The sequence below is a fragment of the Sorex araneus genome, chromosome X (assembly GCF_027595985.1).
Source record: "Sorex araneus isolate mSorAra2 chromosome X, mSorAra2.pri, whole genome shotgun sequence".
NCBI lineage: Eukaryota > Metazoa > Chordata > Mammalia > Eulipotyphla > Soricidae > Sorex > Sorex araneus.
The window spans coordinates 362,349,802-362,373,712 of record NC_073313.1 but is presented as its reverse complement, the minus strand read 5'-3'; positions in this window follow the sequence as shown (position 1 = coordinate 362,373,712).

Here is a 23,911-nt window from a genome sequence, read left to right as displayed (position 1 = left end):
TTGTTATTTTAAGTGCTCAGTATACACATGTGAACACTTACAGGAACCATTTCCTAAGATCACAGATTTTCCTTGGCACCTTTGCATCGCCTTCTTCTACTGTCCAGGAAGCAAGTGTTTGCTGTCCGTTCTACTGCCCACAGGTACTGGGCTCCAGAGACACCTGTGTGCCTCACCCCAACCCCTTCTTCAAGGACCTTGATAAGATACTCAGCCAGGAGGCTACGGGAGAATTCACCCAGACACCCAACTGACCTCAGTCATGGGCTCTGCTGACCTCCTTGAGGACTTTAGATTCATTAGTAGGATCTTCTCTGGCATATGCGCCCAGTCAACAAGAACCAAGAAAGTACTTGGCTCTCCTTGGCATTGGAAAGAGTCTGATAAGAGGGTGTAAGCTCTTGGAACAAGAATGACAAACTTCTAGGTCAAGAAAGGATGAACAGAGCTCCCTCAGTTTCTTTCCCCTTGGTTCTGATGGTACATACTCTTAGAAATTGGTGTTCCCCTCAGGATATTCAAGACTGCTCTGAGCACAGGTCTGGTGGGCCGGGCGGGGGAGGGTCAGCAGGCATTGGCCTTGAAGAATTAGGAGGAGCTGCTTGAACTCAGACCCCACTTCTGGGTCCAAGCCTTGGAGTAGTAAAAGAATTTACTAGGAGTGAAGCATTTAGGCAGATTAAAGTCAGTTTATTGAAAGTGCACCCACTGGTCAGACTAATACAGCAGAGGTCTCCAAAGAGAGAGATCCGTCTAGCATTCTTAGGTGACACTTTTTATCTGGGCTGCTTCAGGTGGGAAAATTCTACTTTGCATAGATTAGTTAGACCTGGGGGGAGGCAGGCAAGCAAGAGACATGTAACAAATTTGAGGAAGAAAGTTATATATAAAATATTCTAAGTCAGTCACATAAAAATGATTTTAAAAATAAATGTAATAATCTGGATTAACCATAAAATGATCTAAGTTAATCATATAAATACAATAAAATGTACATAAAATAATTTTGGCCTATCCCAGGAAAATTCTAGGGCTTTAGGTGGGAAAGCATAGAATGTATGTCTCGCTGGACCAAATCGACAAGGCAAGGGTGCCCAGACCAGTTCTAGGAACTACGGGACAGAATGGAGCAATGGTGGAGTCTTGAGAGCCTCCTGGACATAAGTAATTTTCTTTTTCTTTTCTTTTTTAATTAAATTTTTTAATTGAAATTTTGTGGTTTGCAATGCTATTAATGGTTTCTCATGCGTTATTTTTAATTTTAACTGTTTTAATTGGACTAAAGTTTGTATATGATATGCACAAATATTGGCAGTCTCCTGCCCCTGTGCCTGGCTGTCTTCACCGGGGCTCCTCCCCACCCCAAGCAGAGCCCCGGCAGCCGAAGACCTCCAGAATACAGCCACAGCCATGCTTAGGGCCACTCTCCCACACACTCGCATGAGCCACACGCATGAAGGAACCGGCAGAGGAACCCAGGTGTGCAGGACCTGGGGCTGAGATCTCCAGCCTGCTTGGATCGGGTCTGGTCCTCCTCCACCCAGATCCCCCATTTTCCAGTAGCTAGGCAGTCACACCCACAAACTGCCCCTGGCGCTGTGTAATCCCATCAATGGCCAAGATCCAGAGACTATAAAATAAAGGTTCCCCTATATTGGTGGTGGGAATGTGCACTGGTGGAGGGATGGGTGTTTTATCATTGTGTGATTGTAACCCAAACATGAAAGCTTGTAACTATATCATGGTGATTCAATAAAATTAAAAAAAAAAAAGTCCCAGAAGCGCAGGGCTGCATTTGTGGTTGCACGACCTCTTGTTGTCTAGTTCTCCTCAGAGAACCTGGGAAGCTACCAAGAGTATCCTGCCCACATGGCAGATCTTGGCAAGCTCCTTGTGGCATATTTGATATGCCAAAAACAGTAACAATGATGGGTCACATTCCCCTGAGCCTGAAAGTGTGTCCAGTGCGGCACCATTGGGAAGAACAAGCAAAGAGAGGTTGCTAAAATCTCTAGGACAAATGGAGACATCACTGGCGCCCCGCTCAAGCAAATCGATGAACAACAACTGAGAGTGATACAGTGATGCACAAATATTATACACAGAGATAGATTTTAATTTTATATAGATACATATGTATGTATTGTTTGGGGACCACATCCTAGCAGAGCTCAGAATTTACTCCTGACTCTGTGCTCTTGGATTATTTCTGGTGGGATTCAATGGACCATATGGAGTTCCGGGGATAAAACTGGTATTTTTGTGTACAAAGCAAGTACCCCATTTACTGTACTGTCTCTCAGACTCCAATTATGTATATTTTTATAACCACATACATGCATATTTACATATCATTACACTCCAGATTAATAACTGGTATTTTTTTTAATTTTTAAAATTTTATTAAATCACTGTGAGATAGATACAAACTTTCATGTTTGGGTTACAATCTCACAATGATCAAACACCCATCCCTCCACCAGTGCACATTCCCCACCACCAATATCCTGGGTATACCCCTCCTTTCCCACCCTCCCCCTGCCTCTATGGCAGACAATATTCCCCATACTCTCTCTCTACTTTGGGGCATTATAGCTTGCAACACAGACACTGAGAGGTCATCATGTTTGGTCCATTATCTACTTTCGGCATGCATCTCCCATCCCAACTGGTTCCTCCAGCCATCATTTTCTTAGTGATTCCTTTTCTGTTGCATCTGCCTTTTCCCCTCCGCTCATGAAGCAGTCTTAATAGCTGGTATTCTTAACAAGGAGAGTCGCAGCTTGCCAGGCTTTTGAAATGGGAATTTAAGCAGGGCACCATTTTAGCGGGCTTTTGCTAAACCACTTCTGCTCTGATCTGACTTCTCTCTCTAGATTCTTAAGAACTTCTTAATAAGAATCTTGCCTGAAGACTATAGGGGTTTCAGAAGGAAAAGGAAGGTAAAGAGAATGAGAAAAAATACTTAAGAGGTGGAACCACTGGAAATTTGGTGACAGGTGTAGAGATATTTTTGCACAGACAGAGGTATAAAACTAGAGTCCTGAAATTCCATCATACTGTATACTAATGATAACCTAAAAAGGAAAAAAAAATATCTACCAGGAAAAATACTATAAAGATTTTTTTAAAAGGAGAAAGAAAACAATCTGAAAAGAAGATTGAAAGTGCTACTCCATATTCAATCTCATGGAATGGATTAGCAGAGCCCATTTTTTGTCTTGAAGGAAAATTCACATATCCCCAATAAACACATTTGTACTGAGAACCTTGTTCTAAATGTCTCTATTAACCACCTACATCCTTCCCTCTTCCATGCATCCTCTCATTACACCAGCTGACTCTACACTCAGAGGATGGAGAGGTTAGTGCTACTTCGCATGGTCACTCTGCTCGGCCGCCCCCACACTGCACCAATACACAGACCTACTCTGTGAGAGATGGTCCCCTCAATGAAACTCCCACGGTTGGAATACTTTGCTGGGCAAAGCAGTTTAGGTCTCAGAGAATGATGAGGTCATGCAAACATGTGCCCTCATTGGCAGCAAACCCGGGCCCAGGAAAGGATAGAATATGAGTCTTTTAGATGGAGAGGGAAAAAAAATAAACTGGGAAATTATCCTGACTTTATGCTTAAAAGGGTCCTCCTGATTGGCTCCGAAATATCCCAGTCTCTGCTCTTAGTGTACAGTTGAATGTTGATGTGCTTACTAAGTATCCTTATTGTCTCTGTCTTGTATTGTCTGTATTGTCTCTGGGTGGAGAAAATATTGTTATTGAATATATGGCCAGCCTCTAAGCTCATCAACAGCTCCCCCAGGGACCCTAAAGCTTTGACAGTCATTGTGTGTGTGCTTGGTCTTCTTGTTTGTTTGTTTGTTTGTTTCACTCTCTGGACTGAGCCCTTCTGGACAGACACCCAAGAACTCAACCCAATGGGGTTTGCTGTGGAAAATTCCCACACTACTCCAGTTCCTTGTGCTCCTCTCTTTCTGCTTTCACACACTGCTGATCTTTGGTTGCTCACTCTCTACACAGCTTCCCTGCCCCATGAAACTAACTGGTGTGTGTAAGTGGGGAGGGGAGGGGGGTGACTCTATCTCTGGAGAGAACCCCCCCATTGACTGTTAGCCTCTCATCCTTCCTTGAGGCTCTAGCACCCTGTATAGGGCTAAACCTAACGTGGGTGTCAGAGTCTACTACTGGAAGATTCTGAGTTCCCCTACACTGGGAAATACTATTCAAAGCTAGTAGAGCATAAGAATTACAGGAAAGATTGAGTAGGTGGCAGTGTCCCCAACACTATCCTTCTCGAGAACCTTTGTGCCTGGGTTCAAGCTTCAGTCTGGGGTCCCAATTCAGCTGGACTGGTTCTAGAGGCATTCGGGCATTCATTAACAGGAATGCTCAAGTCACTGTGTGCATACATGGGGGGTGTGTCTCCCCTCACTGGTCTCAGAGCTAACACAGAACTTGACCCCACTCAGGAGGAGCAGAGGCTACCCAGACACACTCACCCTGTGTCCTGGGCTGGGGCAGAAGAAAGAAGTGGCAGAGCCCAGGCCTTGCAATTCTGTAGGACCCCATTGTCTCCCTTTTTTTTAAATTTTTGGGTCACACCTGGCGATGCACAGGGGTTACTCCTGGCTCTGCACTCAGGAATTACTCCTGGCGGTGCTCAGGGGACCATATGGGATGCTGGGATTTGAACCCGGGTTGGCCGCGTGCAAGGCAAACGCCCTACCCACTGTGCTATCACTCCAGCCTCCCCTTTTTTTGAAAGACTTCACTCATGGCTCTGGGTGTCTGCAAATGTGGGTATGAACCAGCCCACTGGCTTTGATCTTGATGGTCTCAGTGATCCCAAAACAGTCAAGTATCAAAGAGGGACCCTAGACACACACACCCTAAAGGACACCAGAGCTCAGAACCCAGACTCAAGAGCTCAAAAACCCAAATGCAGCTGAATGACCCAGCCCCCCAGCTCCTAGTCTTGTACCTTGGCCCAACCTGTCCCACTCCCATTTCCCCTGAACCTGCCCAGGCCCTCAGGACCCATCGTGTGTTCTAGCAGCCTGGGAGCTCAGGAGCCCTGGCAGGGTCTGGCATTTCACCCACCAGTAAGCAGGGAATAGGACCTTCTTTCCCTCCTTCCCGGGAAATACCTCCCTCCTTGCTGAGTCCTGCAGCAAGCACCTGGAGGTCTCTCCGGGAGCATGGACAGGTCACTGCTCATCTCAGAAAGCCTCCTGGTCACCCTGTCATTCCCACTGTGTACCAATTCTGTGCCCTTGAAGATGCGGCCTTCTTCCCTCCTCAGGGTACCTGTCCACGCTCATCCTCAGCTTCAGGAGGGTCTAGGGAAATGTGTGTCTGTCTGTGGGTTCTCTGGGGAAGGTAGGGGAGTGACTGCCACTGCTGCTATGGCCGCTAATGATAAAAACAAGATGAATGGACAGGAGGTACCTGTGACCCAGATCTACTCTGTCTTGCTTCAGTCTCAACTTCAAGGGGCTTCCTTCCCTCTTAGATAGATTGGCATTGGGGGGGGGGGAGGCTCATCCACATGCTATCTCTCTTCTCTGCCCGGCCTCCCACTATTCCTATCACATTTGTTTTCTTTCTCTTCACATCCTCTCACACACCTCACAAAGCCGATTTGAATCCCATCATCCCGGGACTCTCTGATCTCAGGCCCCTGTTGCTATTGAGGGGTGGGGGGTTGGGGGAGGCACAGCACAGCATATCACCATGGGTGAGCTCAGTTCACCCTGGCCCCTCTGCAACACCTGACCTTAAGCTCAGTGAGAGTAAAATCTGGTTGATGTGTCTCCTGTGTCTTTCTGGAACCCAGCGCCAGGCACAATGTGGAGGCCTTCTGCTGCCAGGACAAAGGGCCACAGAAGCGGAGAGGGCATATGGGGAGATGGAAGAGATTTTGGGTGAAGCTGGAGAAAGCAGCTGTGAGCACCCAGAGAGAGAAAGAGAAGGTGGTGAAAGTCCCTGTCTGAGGCCTCCGGTTTCTTTCTCTGCCCTGCACAGACAAGAAGCAAAGTGAGTAACACACCACAGAGATGCCACCGGGCTACTCACTGGGCTGTCTCATCCAGGGCAATCTGGAGAGGGGCAGGTGAGTCCCATAACCCACCCCCAAGAAAGCCCTAGCAACCAAAAACTTCCAGAACTCAATCACTGCCATGCTCATGGCCGATCTCTGAGGACTGGGGGAGCTGGACCTTCTAATAAACATCTCAGCAGGTGTGGATCCTCCCTGGAACAATAGAGAGAGCTACACACTTGACTTATGATGGATCATGTCAGGAGGTGTGGCCTGAGGTTCGAAGAATGGGAGTTGGGACCCTAAATCCACCAATTTGTAAGAGTTGAGTTGGGCTGGCCCTGTCTACATAACACTGAAGTCCATACCCATCCTGGGTGCCAGCCTGACCCTCTGAAACTGCCCAATGGCACACTGGTACCAACCAGTGCAGTCAACTGGGCTGGACTCACTAGGAAAACCACGCTCTGGCGCCTAGTTCACATGGGGCTCCCACAGGCTCAGGAATGCTGCCCACCTCTGGGAGGGGAATGTCTTAGACCACAGCCGAGCAAATAAGAGTGTGTCAGAACTGGGGGAAGCATTGGGTATGGGAACTGGGTTTGGGATCCCTGTTTGGGTCGTTTCTCCCCAGAGCAGTAGGCAGAGTGGTGAAGACCAGGGCGTCCTCACCTTTCCCAAGAGGCCAGTCCCCCACCCCTAGCTGGCATGGACCCTGATCACTCACCATGCTGTTCCAGAGATGGATGCCCATGAGGGCAAATTCCTGCAGTGACTGCTCCTTCTGAAAGGAAAGTCAATAAGAAACGTGTGTACAGGGCTGGAACAATAGAGTGGCAGGTAGGGCATTTGCATTGCATGCAGCCAATCTGGGTTCAGCTCCTGCCCCCACCAGGGAAGTGATCCCTGAGTGCAGAATCAGTAGTAAGTCCTAAAAACCAGGTTTGGCCCAAAAAGAAAAGAAACTTGTGCGCATCCATCCAAGGATGAGGACCTGCCCACACTTTGAAGATCTCCCGGAAGTTGGGGTGGCCCTGATCCATGCTGACGCTTCTTTCCACCCCCCAAATGTTGGCATTACTGAAAGGGGATCAGGTCTGCATAAGCAGCCCGATGTTGTGACTGTTCCTTGATGTCATGAGGCTCCCTGTAATAAGGAGCAGAGATGGGATCATGGTTGTGTGTGGGCTGAATGGCCGGAAGAGCCAGGAGAATCTTGTCCTCCTCCAAGTACCGTCTTCAAACTGCAAGGAAGGTCAAGAAGAGACCCGGTAACTCCTGAAAATTGTCCTGCTACCATGCATCCATCTCCAAGACTCCAACCCTTGGGGAAATGGTACTAGGAAGTAGTAGAGGATGTCCCCACCACAAGGCACATTCTGGGTTTGGCAAAGCTCCCTAGACTGGACGTTTGCTAGGGAGGGACCCAGGCTCACCAAGAGAGGGGACTGGACCGTCTCAGAGAAGAAGGGCTGGAACACCAGAGCAAAGGAGTCCTCCTGGTTATATTTGCTGGAGGCCAAGACCCTTTCCCAGGTCTCCTGAAGAATGGAGCAGAGAGGCATGAGCCCAAGATTCCTCAGAGGACTCTCTCCCACCCAAGCACCAGCCCCCTCGATAGCCAAATTCAATGCTATTTGTAAGGCCCCTCCGTAGTGGCATTCAAAGTTCTTCCAGACACTGAGTTTGGTTCCATTTCACTCAACAGGCCCAGCACCAGGTAGTACTGGAGACACTTGAATTTTTCGTTCCTCAGAAAATTTGAGAAACCCAGGATCCCAGACACTCTTCAAGGGCTAAGTTCTGTAAAGGATTGGCCTCTTGGACATTCAAGAGAAATCTCGCTTCTGGAATGAGAGCTGCGCCATAGGACTTCATTTATAACTTGTTCCTTAAGTAAAATCGAGTTTACACATATCAGTAGAAACCGTGCTTGGAGCACTTTGCTCACAGGGATGGTGGCGTCCACGGGCCACCCGTCCTCCTTGAGTTTCTGCTCTAACCTTGAAAGCACATCTCACTGAGCCTTGGGTTGTTCCCGCCCTGCAGTCTGAGATATAAGGAGCTTGGCAAAACCTGACCACCAGCTGCAGAGGCAATGAATGGTTCAAGCGGGCATGAGCACCAAAGGCATTTCGGGGTGGGGGGGGGAAATCTGAAATTTCTTTCAATATCTTTCCCGAAAATTCCACACCAGCCCCCCCACTGCAACCCCTTGCCGCTGTGATAGGGGTTCCTCTATACGTAAAGGAATACGATTCATCAGCCGGAAGGGAACAAAGATCACTTCTCATTGGTGCCTGGATCTTGTCCTATTCTAGCCAACACATACCACACACACACACACACACACACACACACACACATTCACATGCACACACACACTCACACATACTCACATACACACTCACACTCACACCCATTGTTTCTACCAAGCCTGTGCTCCTCCCTGAGTCCTGCTCCCTGACCCCTGCTCCTGGTCAGTCTCCCAGAGTGGACTCACCTGGTAGGCCCACTGTGCCACAGGCTTGGGTAGGACCGTCTCCTCCGAGCACCCACAGGACTCTGTGTTGTCACTGAAGGTAAAATCAGCCAGAATGGGTTCAGGGACAAGGACATTCAGGCTACCCTGGACAGTTGGGGGGATAGTGGGGCATTGCGGCTCCTTGGGGTGGTCTCCGCAGTGGGGAGTCGGAAGTCTGTGAAGGTGCAGAAGGAAGGAATCAAAAGCAGGGGGCATGGTGTGATGTGGAGATCCGGTTCCCTGTATGTCTCTCCTCAGAGTGGGGAAGGGAAATGGTACCCACTCACCCCTGACCCACCACCTCCTGACCCACTGGTTCTTTTCTATGCCTCCCGCCCAGAACCCGTGTCAATTATCCTGTTCCTCCCCACATTTCTTTGCCTTCTTTCCTCTTCACAATCCCACCCTCGGGCTGGAGGGGCAGTTGGGGAAATGGACACGATGGTGGAGGGAAGGTGATTGTGCGGGCGGGGTTGGTGTTGGAATATTAATACCTGTAACAAGTTATCATAAACAGATTTGTAAGCCATGGCTTTAAATCAAGTGTGGGAGTGGTGAAGGGGACAAGAAACAAAATCTCACTTTCCCCAGCTCTGTCCCTGCTCGGACTTTTTTTTTTTTTTTTTTTTTTTTTTTTTGCTTTTTGGGTCACACCCGGCGATGCACAGGGGTTACTCCTGGCTCTGCACTCAGGAATTACTCCTGGCGGTGCTCAGGGGACCATATGGGATGCTGGGATTCGAACCCGGGTCGGCCGCGTGCAAGGCAAACGCCCTACCCGCTGTGCTATCGCTCCAGCCCCTGCTCTGACTTTTGTCGCATGAGTTTGTTTGCCCAGTGCAAAACCAAGAAACCTTGTGACTTGACTTCAAAACCTTTGAATTATATTGCAAGGGGTGTGTTGGTGGGGGGACAAGATGCTTGGAATTCACACTCTGAAGGAATAATTTTTTACACTAAGTCCCATTCCCAGAAGAAATGCTTCCAAGCTTAAAGGTGTTTTACGCCAGAGCTGATTTTTATTGGTGGGTGGGGGTGGAGCCCACAGCCTGTGCTGTTTTTAAAGTCCCAAATTATTCTCTCTTTGTATGTATAGGGGAGGGGGAAGGGGGCAAGGCAGGGATCAAACTAGGTCTTCATAATGGAAGGCAGGCATTCAATCTACCACTGTAATCTACACCCTAGCCAGACTCTCAGATTATTTAGGTGGAGGAAGCTGGGGGAGGCTGGCTTCTGACATTACACCACCCTTTGTCTTTCCTTGTTCCTTCATTTCCTTCCTTTGTTTCCCCTTATCCTTTTCTTCCTTCCCCTTGCCGCTACCTCCCTTACTTCAGTTTCTCTGCTCCCCCAGCCTCTCCTTCCCTCATCCTTCCCTCTTTGCAGCCCTGTTTCCTCCTTCCCTGCCACTGTCTTTTCCTTTCTTTCATTTATATATTGACTTTTTTTTAACATAGAGAAGGCTGGAGTGATAGTACAGCAGGTAGGGTGCTTGCCTTGCATGTGGTCAACCTAGATTCAATCCCCAGTACCCCACATGGTCACCCAAGTACTGTCAGGAATAATTTCTGAGTGTAGTGTCAGGAGTAACCCCTGAACATCGCTAGGTGTGGCCCCCAATTTTTTTTTAAATGTAGAGACTGGAGAAATAGTACAGCAGGTAGAGTATTTTCCTTGCATGTGAGCAACCTGTGCTCCACCCACAGTACCACATATGGTCTCCCAAGCCCTGCCAGGAGTGATTCCTAAGCACAGAGCCAGGAATAAGCCCTGAGCACAGCCAGGTATAACCCCAAACAAAATAAATAAATAATATTTTTAAATGTAGGTGTCAAGATAGAACCCAGGGTCTCGAGAAGGTGCTCAGAATTCCCTATATGCCCTGGGGGACCCTTTCTGGCCTGATCCCTACTTACTGATCATGCACAGTGGGCTGACTGCCTCTGGGCCTCCACCCTTTGTCTCTCCTGGCAGAGTAATACGGATGATGGATCTATTTAGTACCTGGTCCAGGGTGGTCATTCAGCAAAGCCTGGGCTCACTGCACTGCCCTTCTTACCTGCCCTGAGTCTCCATTTCAGACAAGGCAGGAAACTCCAGAACCTCTGTCAGATCCACCAGGTTCAAAAAAGCTCTGGGGACCTAGTAGGAGAAAAGGAGAAGCTGGGCATTTGCAAAGTCACCATCTCTGACTGGGTTTCCCCTGGGCATCTCCCTGGTTGCCAGTTTTAGATCTGGCTTCAACGACTGGTCTCTCCTTAGCTGAATTCTGGACCCTTTGAGGAGACGGGTAAGTAGGGTTTATCCAAAGAGTTGGTCTTCTTAGATGGGAATCATTGGATGTTCTGCTTCATAATAGATAAAAATGAAAAATCTAAGCATAAATACTTGCAAAGGTATGTGTTTAGGAACCAAATGAGATAGAATAAAATATAGTTGGGCACCTGGGACTGGAGCATTAGCACAGCAGGTAAGGCACTTGCCTCGCATGCTGCCAACCCAGATTTGTTCTCTAGAATCCCATGTGGTCCCCCAAGCACCACTAGGAATAATCCCTGAGCACAGAGCCAGGAGTAAACCCTAAGCATCATTCGATGTAGACCAAAAACAAAACAAAAGTGTTCAGGCATTTTGAAGGCCTAAAATGGTGAATGCAAAAGTCTATTCAGCTTAGATTAGCAGAAGACAAAGAGGAAATGCTTTAAAAGGCTTTTTTTTAAAAGATTTTTTTTTAAAGTACTCTGGGGCTAAAGTAATAGTACCATGAGTACAGTGCTTGCCTTGCACACAAACAAACTGGCTTTGATTCGTGGCACCCCATATGGTCTCCTAAGACCCCCAGGAGAGACTCTTGACTGCAGAGCCAGGAGTCAGGCCAGTATGCTGCTGGGTGTGGACCCAAAAGCAAAAAAAAAACCCACAAAATAATAATAAAATAAGTATACATTTTTAAATTTTTTAATCTTTATTTGCAATCCTTGCTACTTATTACATCTACTAATCTTTAAGTTCCTAAGTAAGTGAAATTTCTTTCACAAATTAACTTAGTTCTCTCAAAATAAAATGCTTTCCATTTCTCCATGGTTATTTTTGTTTTTTTCAAGCCTCTGTAAACAAATCCTGCTATAACATTTAATGTGCATTACATGTAAATAAATATGTGTTGTATTTTATTTGAATATTTATTTCATTGACTTAAAAAAACAATATAGGTTTCAGAATAATAATCTTATTTAGTGATACCTGTTTTTCAACTCTCTGAAACTATGCCAAGCATATAAGAGAAAGTAGCAAATATTTTATTAATTTAAACAAATTAGAAAGCTATATGAGTGCTGTATTAGTCAGTACTTGCTGTCTCTTAATATTTCATTCCCACCCTTCATCTTTCATACAGAACATTTTTCTTTTTTGTTTGTGTGCACATTGCTGCCAAGGTAAAGAGATTTTTATGATTCTATAACTAGGTTCGTGTATATGACTAAACTCTGGCCAGTGACTTGTAAAAACCAGTTATAACTTCTAGTCCTTTAAATGAAAGAGCATTTTAAGTCCTTTCTAAACAATGGCTGGTATATCTTTGGGATGTGTGGGCACATTTCTGATTGAACTGAAAATGAAAAGTACTCTTTGCAGGATGAAAAAAGAGTGAAAAAAGCAAACTAAAAAAAGTACTAAAAAGTACTAAAACAAGTAAACTTAGTTTCTTACCGTGGAATAGACAATTAGACTAGTGGCCTCATATTTTGGCATGAGAGAAAAATTAATTTTTCCTAATCTATTACAATATATTTTTGTTATAACAACTGCTGGAGCAATAGCACAGTGGGTGGGGTGTTTGCGCAGCCGACTTGGGTTCGATTCCTCCGCCCCCCTCAGAGAACCCGCCAAGCTACTGAGAGTATCTCGCCTGCAGGATAGAGCCTGGCAGGCTACCCATGATATGCCAAAAACAGTAACAAGTCTCACAATGGAGACGTTACTGGTGCCTGCTCAAGCAAATCGATGAGCAACAGGATGACAATGACAGTGACCGTGAGAACAACTAAAATCTAATACAATATCTGGTAGATCCTAAAATAATGCCAACTTGAAACGATCCAGTGAACCCTGCAATTACTAAATTAAAGTCAAGCACTGGCATTTAAGAACAACAAAAAACACACAGGCCTCCCACATTCATTGAAGAATAACTGGAATATTTTATCAGCTGTGAAAAAAAAAACCTTTAAGCATAAAAACTGGCTGAATATTAACCTATGATCTTTCTGTGCTCTCCTTTTTTGTATGTTGAGCAAAATTTCAATAATTGTTATAAGGGACAATTTTAAACAAAGAAATGGGAGTTAGCATGGCCATAAGAAAAGAAATTTCCTGGGCTGGAGCAATAGTACAGCAGATAGGGCGTTTGCCTTGCACACGGCTGACCCAAGTTCAATTCCCAACATCCCATATGGTTCTCTAAGCACCACCAGGGGTGATTTCTAAGTGCAGAGCCAGGAGTAACCCCTCTGCATTGCCAGGTGTGACCCATAAAGCAAAAAAAGAAAGAAAGAAAGAAAGAAAGAAAGAAAGAAAGAAAGAAAGAAAGAAAGAAAGAAAGAAAGAAAGAAAGAAAGAAAGAAAGAAAGAAAGAAAGAAAGAAAGAAAGAAAGAAAGAAAGAAAGAAAGAAAGAAAGAAAGAAAGAAAGAAAGAAGAAAGAAGAAAGAAAGAAAGAAAGAAAGAAAGAAAGAAAGAAAGAAAGAAAGAAAGAAAGAAAGAAAGAAAGAAAGAAAGAAAGAAAGAAAGAAAGAAAGAAAGAAAGAAAGAAAGAAAGAAAGAAAGAAAGAAAGAGAGAGAGAGGAAGGAAGGAAGGAAGGAAGGAAGGAAGGAAGGAAGGAAGGAAGGAAGGAAGGAAGGAAGGAAGAAAAGAAAAGAAAAGAAAAGAAAAGAAAAGAAAAGAAAAGAAAAGAAAAGGAAAGGAAAGGAAAGGAAAGGAAAGGAAAGGAAAGGAAAGGAAAGGAAAGGAAAGAAAGGAAAGGAAAGAAAAGAAAAGAAAAGAAATTTCCAAAACACAAAACAGAAAGCATTTAAAAGGAATTGTGTCAGACTTAAAAATGTTGAGAGTAGTTCAAAAGTTTCCTCCCTTTTTCCCTTTATCTACATTAGTGATCTAGACACGGAGATCAGCTGCAAATACACTTAATTCCATGATCCACAAAGATCACAGCTGATGTAAATACAAAGCAAAATGAATGAAAGATTAGACTCTTCCTAGTAAAGAACATGTGGTACAGTGTACTATGGTAAGAGACACGAACCAAAAAAAATAAAAATGCAGTCTGAAATAAACTCAGACTCAAACAACAACAAAAACAAAACATAAAGAGCCAGCCCTGTAGCTGAGACATTCCAGAAATGGGACCTTCACCATATTTCAGTGTCAGTGGGAGGGAAGAGGCTCTTCCAGGGTCACTGAAGGTCAAAGAGGCATAAGAACCATGGAGGCAACCCGGGATATTCAGAACCTCAGTGCTCATCATATTCACACTCCAAAGGAGTGCCTAGATGGTTCCCAGATCCCCTGCAGGCAATTTCGAGAAAACCAGTAAAACCCCCAGCTCTACAGGACGTGAGTGCACTCAAAGGAGAGACCGGCTTCTTTAGAGCTTTCCCTGAGACTCCGCTTCCCTACTGGGAGTCCATTTTCCCAGCCTGGTGGAAGAACTGAGGGTCATCCACATCCTGCCTCACCCACCCTCTTATCCTTAGGAGGTGCCCAGAGGGTTTCTTAGGTACAGGCTCCACAGAGATGTTAGATCAGCAGTCTCACCTCCTGGTGCAGGTAGTCCAGAGTTTCAGCCAGCTTGTTCAAGGCATTTGTCACGAAGCTTTGCTGTGGGGAAAGAGAAATATGCTGAGCACAGATTCAAACAGGGAATGTGGGGTCAGGGATGCCCAGACTTGTATCTGGCCTGTCTCTTCATCCCCCCAACATCTGCCCTGGGCTGACATGATAATGATAAAGGCAGAATCTAGGCTCTGGTTTTCCAGAAATACATACACACGCCCCAGACCTTCCTCATATTTCTGAATTCCCCATCCCTGACATTGACCAAGAAAGATCAAACTCCACCACAGGAGAAGTTTCTAAATAGGAAGGACAATTCTGAACTTCACACATCCAGGGACAGGTGGCCAGACTTACCCCCAAGATTGGTGGTATAAGATGTGTTTGGAGAGGAACCAGGGGCAGGTGGTGGAGGGAGGTGTCAAGAATGAACCCAGAAGTGCATCATCTATGCAAAGCCTACATCTAACACTGAGATACAGTAAATGAATCCCAAAGGAAGTAAAGAGCAAGAGACAATAAACATTAGAACAGAAATCCAGAATGTAGAAAACAATACAAAGAGTCAGTGAAACAAGGAACCAGAATTTTGAAAGAATAAACAAGACAAACTTGTAATGAGATTCATGAAGAAATATGAGACAGACTACCAAATAAATAGAATCAGAGTAAAAAGGTATAATTACAACAGATGCCTTTTTTAATACAAAAGATCATAAGAAGTCACTAGGAACAATTTTATGCCACCAAGCTTGAGAACCTAAAAGAAATGGATGAATTCTTAGAATCCTACAGAATCCCAAGATTAAACCAAGATGAAGAAAGAAATCTCAACAGACTAATCATAAGTAAGGAAATTGTAACAGTAATTTAAAATCTCCCTAAAAACTAAATCAATGGTCCAGGTGGGAGCATTAGTGAGGTTAACCCAAACCTCAAAGATGCCTTTGTGCCTGAATTCCTTAAGCTCTTGCAAAATATCAGAGAAACATGCGTTCTGCCTAGCAGCTTCTATGAAGCCATTTTTACCCTAATTTTGAAAGCAGACAAAGATATTACTAGAATAGAAAATTGCAGACCAACATCCCTGATGAAAAATGATGCAAACATCACCAATAAAACCTAAGCAAACAGAATTCAATGATATATCAAAAAGATCATCCACCATGATCAAATAGGTTTCATCCAGGAATACAAGGGCAGCTCTATATATACAAATCAATTAATGCAATATACCTGCACTATAGAAACATAAGGAAATATAATAATGGCATAATTATATCACATAACGTAGAGATATTTTTACAAGATTTAATAATCATTGATGATTTGGGGAAAAAGCTCCCTCCCAAAATAAATAGGGATAGAAGGCACATACCTCAAGATTGTGATGGCCATTTATAACAAAACAGTGAGCAATATTATACCCAATGATAAAAAACTGAAAGTCTTTCCCCTGAGATTAAAGCATAAGTCAAGGATGTCCACTTCCACCACTCGTATTGTTTTATTCGACACAGTTTTGAAAGTTTTTACCACAGCAATCAGACAAGAATAAACAAACCCCAACTGGAAAAGAAGTTAAACTACCGTTATCTGAATGACATAGTAATACACATAGAAAACTCTAAGTACTATACACATACAAATAAAAATCTTGGAAACAACCAGCCAATGTACAAGTTAGCTGGCTAAGAAATTAGCATACAAAAGAAATCCATAGCATTGCTGTATGCAAATAATTAACCAGAAGAAAAAGAAATAAAAAGGACCATACCTTTCAAACACATCAAACACCTAAGAATCACCTTAACAGATAACTTCTATAGTGAAAAATTAAATCACTATTAAAAGAAATAGGAGATCCTAGAAAATGGAAAGATATTTCCCGTTCAAGGATTGGAAGAAACAGCATTGGCAAAGTGACCTTCCTACCTATAATATCCTATAGATTAAACACAATCCCCATTAAAAATGCCAATGACATTCTTCAAGGGTCTGGAACAAACTTTACTAAAACTTGTGTGGAACTATAAAACTCCCACAAAAGCCAGTGCAATTCTAAGGGGAAATAAAAATATGGAAAGTATTTCATTTCCCAACTTAGAATTCAAAATACAATAAAACTATAATAATCAAAGCTGCATGATTCTGAGATAAATATAGGTTTGCAGATCAATGGAACAGAGTTGAGCATTTATGGGCAGTTAATTTCCAATGTAAAAGAACTAAGAGTTTGAGATAAACTCTCAGATTTATGGACAGTTAATCTACAATAAAGGAGCTATGTGCTCAAGGTGGAGACTTGTACACAGGGAAAGTCTCTTTAACAAATGATGCTGGAAAAACTGGATAGCCACATGTTAAAAATGAAATGAGCTGTGTTTCACACCGTACACAAAAGGTAAGTAAAGTGGATTAAAGGTCTCAAAATTATACAAGATTATACCAGAATACATAAAATACATTGAAGAAAACATAGGTAGAACTCTCCAGGAAATGGACCTCGGAGGGGACTTGAACAATCTGACCATAGAGGAAAAGGAACAAAAACAAAAACAACAAATTTAAAAGGTTTTTTCATGGCAAAAGAAACCCCACATCAAATTTAAAAGATTTTTATTATGGCAAAAGAAACCCAAGCTAGGAGCTGGAGTGATAGTACAGCAGGTAGGGCATTTGCCTTGCATGCAGCCAACCTGGGTTCGATTCCCAGCATCCCATATGATCCCTCGAGCACCGCTAAGAATAATTCCTGAGTGCAGAGCCAGGAGTAACCTCCGATTATTGCTGGGTGTGACCCAAAAAGAAAATAAAAGAAAGAAAGAAAGAAACCCAAGTTAAAGTTTAAAAAACGCCATATTGAATGGGAGAAAATACTTGCACATAATACATCAGATAAAGATCTAATAGCTAAGAAAGATTAAAGCTTTCTTAAGAAATCTTTAAGCTTTCTAAAACCTCTTAAATCTCAATTTTTAAAAATCCAATCACCGGGGCTGGAGCGATAGCACAGCGGGTAGGGCGTTTGCCTTGCACGCGGCCGACCCGGGTTCTAATCCCAGCATCCCATATGGTCCCCTGAGCACTGCCAGGGGTGATTCCTGAGTGAAGAGCCAGGAGTAACCCCTGTGCATCGCCGGGTGTGACCCAAAAACAAAACAAAAAAACAAAAAAAAAAAAATCCAATCACCCCAAGGGCAGAGAGATAGTACAGTGGGTAGGGCACTTACCTTGCACTCAGCCGACCTGGGTTTGATCCCTGCATCCCATATGGTCCCCCAAACCCCACTAGAAGTGACCCCTGAACACAGAACCAGGAGAACCTCTGACTACTACTGAGTGTTAGAGTGTTATTATAACATCGCACTGTCGCACTGTCATCCCATTGTTCATCAATTTGCTCAAGCAGGCACCAGTAACGTCTCCATTGCTAGACTTGTTGTTACTGTTTTTGGCATATCACATATGCCACGGGTAGCTTGCCAGGCTCTGCCGTGCAGGCAGGATACTCTCTGTAGCTTGCCAGACTCTTCAAAAGGGATGGAGGAATCGAACCCAGGTTGGCCACGTGCAAGGCAAATGCCCTACCCGCTGTGCTATCGCTCCAGTCCTATTATAACATAATTATATAATATATTATAATATATAGTAGTAATAATAATAGTTATAATAATAAATCCAACAAAATTCCCCAAAATGGGAATGGAAGATGAACAGACACACATAGAAGCCAGATGGAAGACTACTAGACATATGAAAATATTGTCACTTATTATCAGAACAGCAATGAGATATCATCTAACAGCAGTGAAAAATGGCATATATCAAAAAGACTGGAGAAAAGAAGTATTGGAAGAAATGTGTTGAAAAAGAAACCCCCATTCACTACTGGTGGCAATATAATTTGTTTCCATCTCTATAAAAAGCAACATAAGGGGTTCTAAAATAGGAAGACTAGACTCTCAGATGACCCAACAGTACCACTTCTTGCATCTACCCCTCACCCAACACCAAAAGCATTAATTCAGAAGGTTATATACACACCTGTGTTCATTGTAGAACTCAATACAATAGCTAGAATATGGAAATAACCCAAATGCTCAACCATGGGTGAATGGATCAAGAAGTTGTGGTATATATACACAATGAAATACTTTGCAGCTGGTTCCACCCTGGCCATTGAGGCAGTGCAGTGCCCAGTATCTAAGCTCATGCCTGGGGCCAGCCAAGTACTCGGTGCTGCTGTCCACCTACAACGAGCGTGAGAACCTGTTGCTCATCATGTGGCTGCTGGTGAAGAGCTTCTCTGGGAGTGGAATCAACTATGAAATTATAATCATAGATGATGGAAGCCCAGACGAAACAAGGGATGTTGCTGAACAGCTGGAGAAGGTCTACAGCTCAGACAAAATGGTGAGTCCCACAGCTTTGCCCTGTCCTGTCAGTGTGTTGTGCAGGGAAGAAATTTCTGAACAGAGAAATCCAAAGCCTCACCTCAGGAAGGGTGGACTCCTGGAGAAGCTCGGAAGAGGCTACCTGCCAGATTTTGCAGAGACTGTCATCAGATGGTCTCGGGCTGCAATGGTGGCCAGACCGTGCACCAGGCTGGGCTTACCCTATAGCAGTGCCCGCTGACTGACCAAACTCCATCACAGCTGTTTGGAGGATGAAGATGGTCCAGGAGCTTGGTGATGGAGGTTATCATCTTCAACAGTTTGGAGAAGGATGCCTCCTCTCGGGACAGTTGGCCGTAGGAGAAGGTTGAACCTTTCAGTTGTGCCATTGGATCAAATGCGCTCTTCTCCTGGATGCATCCCAAAACTAGCTAATGAAATCTCTGGAGCCATGTGAGCTCTCTCACGGGCCATGATCCAAAGACTCAGAATTAAAGCTAGAAAGAGGTCAATAAGCAGTAAAATTTCTCCCAGATCCAGCCCAAGGCTGAGTCATCCCAGGGAAACCAAAGGGGGAAGGATGAGCCCCGCATTACCCAAGCAGAGACCCAGCAGCCGAAAACCTCCACACTCCACAATTGCCTCTGGAGTCCCAGATGAACTCCACTGCTCAGATGATCCTCATCCAGAAATTAATTTGTTGAAAAACTCAGGTATGCGGGTTTTTTCACAGGAATCTCCTGCTTTCACTTGGTTGGGGATGGGCTACCTCCTCCATCTCCCTATACTTCCAGAAGCCTGGCAGTCACACATGTCCCAAAGCCGCAACTCAATTAAGATTTTAACTCCAACTTCATTAAAAAAATTGGACTTCCTAAAGCAACATCTCAAACTCTGTAACACTTATAAACCAGGAGTAGCACACCATATTGGTTGGGATATAATGTAGAAGGCAACGAATCTCGATTAACAAAATATTAATACAGAAGGCTTAACCTATAACAACATCTTAGTAATCTTTTGTATAGTCTTAATGGCTCAGTGATGAGATACAACAACCTTCACTAACTATCTTCTAAGGAAACAGTTTTGATTATTCTTTTAGCAAATTATAACAAACAACATAAAATAAATTACTGAGGGCCTGCTATAGGGGCAAGTTCAAGGGATAGTTGGGAAATTTGGAAATAATGATGGTGGGAAGGTGTAATGGTGGTGGGATTGGTGTTGGAATATTGAATATCTGTAACTAAACTAATGTTTTAATAAAGTTATTTTTAAAAAGAAATTTCAGGGAGAAACAAAAGAAATATTATGCAGCTATAAGACAATATGAAATCATGAAATCTGCCACTATATGGATGGAACTATATGGTATAGAACTGGATGAAATCAGTCAGAATTAGACAACAGATTCAGAATTATCTCTGTCATATGTAGGATATAAAGATACATAGTAAGGGAGCAACAAATAGCCGAAGACAACAGACCTGGGAAACTGGTACACAGAACTGAGTTTACCTCGGGGACAAGCGGGGTAAGAGGGAGAAATAGGAGGGTTGTTTGGGACATTGGTGGAGGGAAGTAGGCACTTTGTTGGTGGGTATGGTGTTGGACCAATATATGCATGAGACTATCATCAACGGTATTGAAATTCATGGTTCTTCAACAGAAATGGGGGAAATAAACAGGGCATGTAGCTATTTCAACTGGAATGGGGGAAAACAAAGTGTTAAGTTTGAACAACAAATTGTTAAGACTTAAATACTGCATATCTGGGATTCCCATATGACTACTGTTCAACAATGAACTACTGTTCATTACTAAAAGCAAAAGGGTTTGATGGAGAACAATGGGGACACTTAGAGAAAGACAGGAGTATGAGCTTCGGGAGAAGGGGAGAGAAAAAAGGAGGGCAGCAATTTACAGCACTGTATTCACATCAGGCCTGGCAGAAGCCCTGGATGGTGACGGAGAGGTCAATGTCATTGAACCACCAAACTATGGCAGAATCTGCTCAGCAATTCAAAGAAGTCTTGTACTACTTATGGGACTATGTTTAAACAACTAAGTCAACCCTTAGATTATTAGTGAATCCAACTTGTACCATATTCAAAAGTAGTAAGACAATAGATAGTTACCTACATCAATAACAAATGAACTCACATATTTTATGCCCTGCCAAGGAACTGGAAAGATATAGTCTGCTAACAGATAAAGATCACCATAAACTAGGATTCCAGAGGTGATGAAATGCATTAAAATTCAATACTTAGAGGAAATCAGAGTTAAAAGATTGACAGAATGACTACTAACCTAGCTTATGTACACCTATATTTCAATTTCCTTTTCCTGATATGAAAACTGGTGAGTTTAAAAACACCTGTCTCTCCATGCTGATAGGGAACTTGTCTGATGTGTGTGAGGCCCTGGGCTCAACCCCCATGAGCTAAAAAGGAAAAGGAAGAAATGAAGGAAGGTAAACAAAGAGAAAGGGGAAGGGTTAGAGGATGACACCTTTCTCTGCGTATGGTCCATGAGCCTTGGATAATAAGATTTATTTTCAATATTTTTCTTAATTATAGAAAATGTCATCAACCTAATGGCATTGGTCAGATTGGTCTCATCAACTAATTCTGCTACAGCTGCCATTGAACCTACAACTCACCTGCCCTCTGCCTTTGAACCTACAACTCACCTGCCTAGCAACTGTACACAGATAGCATTTGTGTGCATGATGAATAAACACATTGATGAGCTTCCACTCATTTTCAAAATCAAGTTTCTGAAAAAGTAAATGATAAGGGTAGGGTAACAACATAAAAATTAATAGTGGTAAGACATTGGGCCAAAAGAACTTTCTTTCAATTTCAGAGCCCACCCTCATCAAAGATGATGTATGGATTCTATTTTTTAGAGAATAGGTTTCTAATGGAAATTTAAAGTTATATGAGCAATCCAGAAAGCAATTTGGCAAAACATTTAAAACTACTTATTTCTTAAAATATCTATTGTTCCAACTATTTAATTTTCCATACATTTCCCTATTTTAGAAAATATATACAGATCTCATGGTTAGAACAAAATATTAATATACCTGGATATCAGCAAAAATGATCTCCTGGTAAGGATGGCTGTAATATTTTTTCTGTTTATCTGTGTTTTCTAGTTTTTACATAATAAACATTGTTAAGTTTGGGGTCAAGTGTACTTCCATTTTGGTTTTTAGGAGGAACTAGATGCCCTTGAGGACCACTGGGCTCTGACTTAGGAACATTCCATGTCAGCTCTGTGAACTTGTCATGGGTCTTCTTGAGACTTTAGTTTTCTCACCTGTGAAACACCAGGTTGTAATCCAGACCTCTCAGTTATTTCCAGAATATTGGAATTATTCCAGACATTCTGAAATTATCTTGTTAGGGAGTAACCAACTCTTTATGGCTTTTCCCCTACATTTTTAATGATCCCTGTATAACCTGGAATGACCTGATTTTAATATCCAGACACTTAAGAATGCCTGACAGCTGCCTCCCTTAGAACCACTATTTCTGGCTGATGATGGAGTTAAAGCTTGCTTGGTAACAAGACTGATCTTTATTTGATACTTGCCAATAGAGGTTGCAGGAGACATGATCAGGTAGAAGGGATTGAGTAATATCTGTACTATGGGACCCCAGTATGCATGTGACAGAAATCTTGGCCTCAGAACTCAAAGATGGCCATTAACATCTATCTCCACAACACTGAGCATTGACTCTCTTGCCAGGTACCGACTTATTCAATACTCCCTGAGTTCTGAGAAGAGGGTTCAAATTAACCCAATTAATGACTGGGAAACATATTTAGAGAGGCTTTACCCAACCTTACTGGGCAAAAATAAATAAATAAATAAAACCTCCAGATCCCCATCTAATTCTATCTCATTCGAGAATAATCTGTCAGTGCCTTCTAAATGAAAAGTCACTGAGTCTATCTGCTGAATTTGGGGGAACTCGACCAACACAAAAGGAGGCCTGTGTTTTATTGGCTTCCAGAGAATCATAGAGAAGGGAGAACCAAGCTACTACACTACTAATGAGTTCTTGGCCTGGGGACAATGGAGCCTCAGCAATGTTGTCTGCTTGATCCAACTGGGTCCAGGAGACACTGGCTGCCTGGACCACAGAATTCAAAGGGCTCTTACCGGGTTCTCTTTCATGCTCCTCACCAGTTCTGTAGCCTGTGTACACAAGTGCCTATGCAGTGGGAGTGGAGCAGACAGGAAAATCAGTTAAGCTTAACTTGGTTGAGGGCTAGAAGCTGCCCCCATTCCATTGCCTGGAGTGGCATCTATGAGTCAGAGGCAGGAAAGCACCCCACCCCCCCCCATCCCGGATTTCTGGGGACAGGCAATTGCCTGCTTTTTCATTGAGGTCCATCGGGAAGACTGAAATCAATGTAGGAGGATCATTTCACTTGACTTACTACAGGTTTTTATTCTAAATTTAAGCCTTTCTGACTTTGCCTCCCCACAATCCCAAATCTTCCTGGCAATCAGCCAGAGCTTTCAGGCCTGCAGAGAGCCAGTACAGACTTACTCAGCACCAGGCCAGGGCGTCACGTCCCTCCTGGGGGCGCATTCAGGCCTCAGAACGGAGGGATTGAAGTATCCAATGATGTCTGAAAGAGCTACAGAGAGAGAATTTGGGGGCACGGTCTTAACACTGGGGATCACCTTTTAAGAGATCGACCTCTGCTAGGGGAGGTGCCAGGGTTAGATGCCCTTATTCAAAGCATGATTCTCATACCTCTTTTGGACTCTTGAGGTTAACCTCCGAGCAACCCCCTGGCATGCGTGGAGTGAGACATTAGCACCTGTCAAGTGTGAGGTCAGGACCTGTGCTACAAGGCTCACATTAATGAAGGGAAAACTGAGGCTGAGAGAAGTTAGGCAAACTAGCCAAGATCTCGTGGCCAGCAAAATCTTCTGGGATTTGAGATAGAGCTATCAGGTGCCAAAGATTTTCACTGTCACACCTTATCAACTCTGGAGGGGAAAAAGAGCTGGAACAGGGATGGGCCACCCCCTGCTTCTGCTGAGAATGACAGAAGGGCAAAAAAG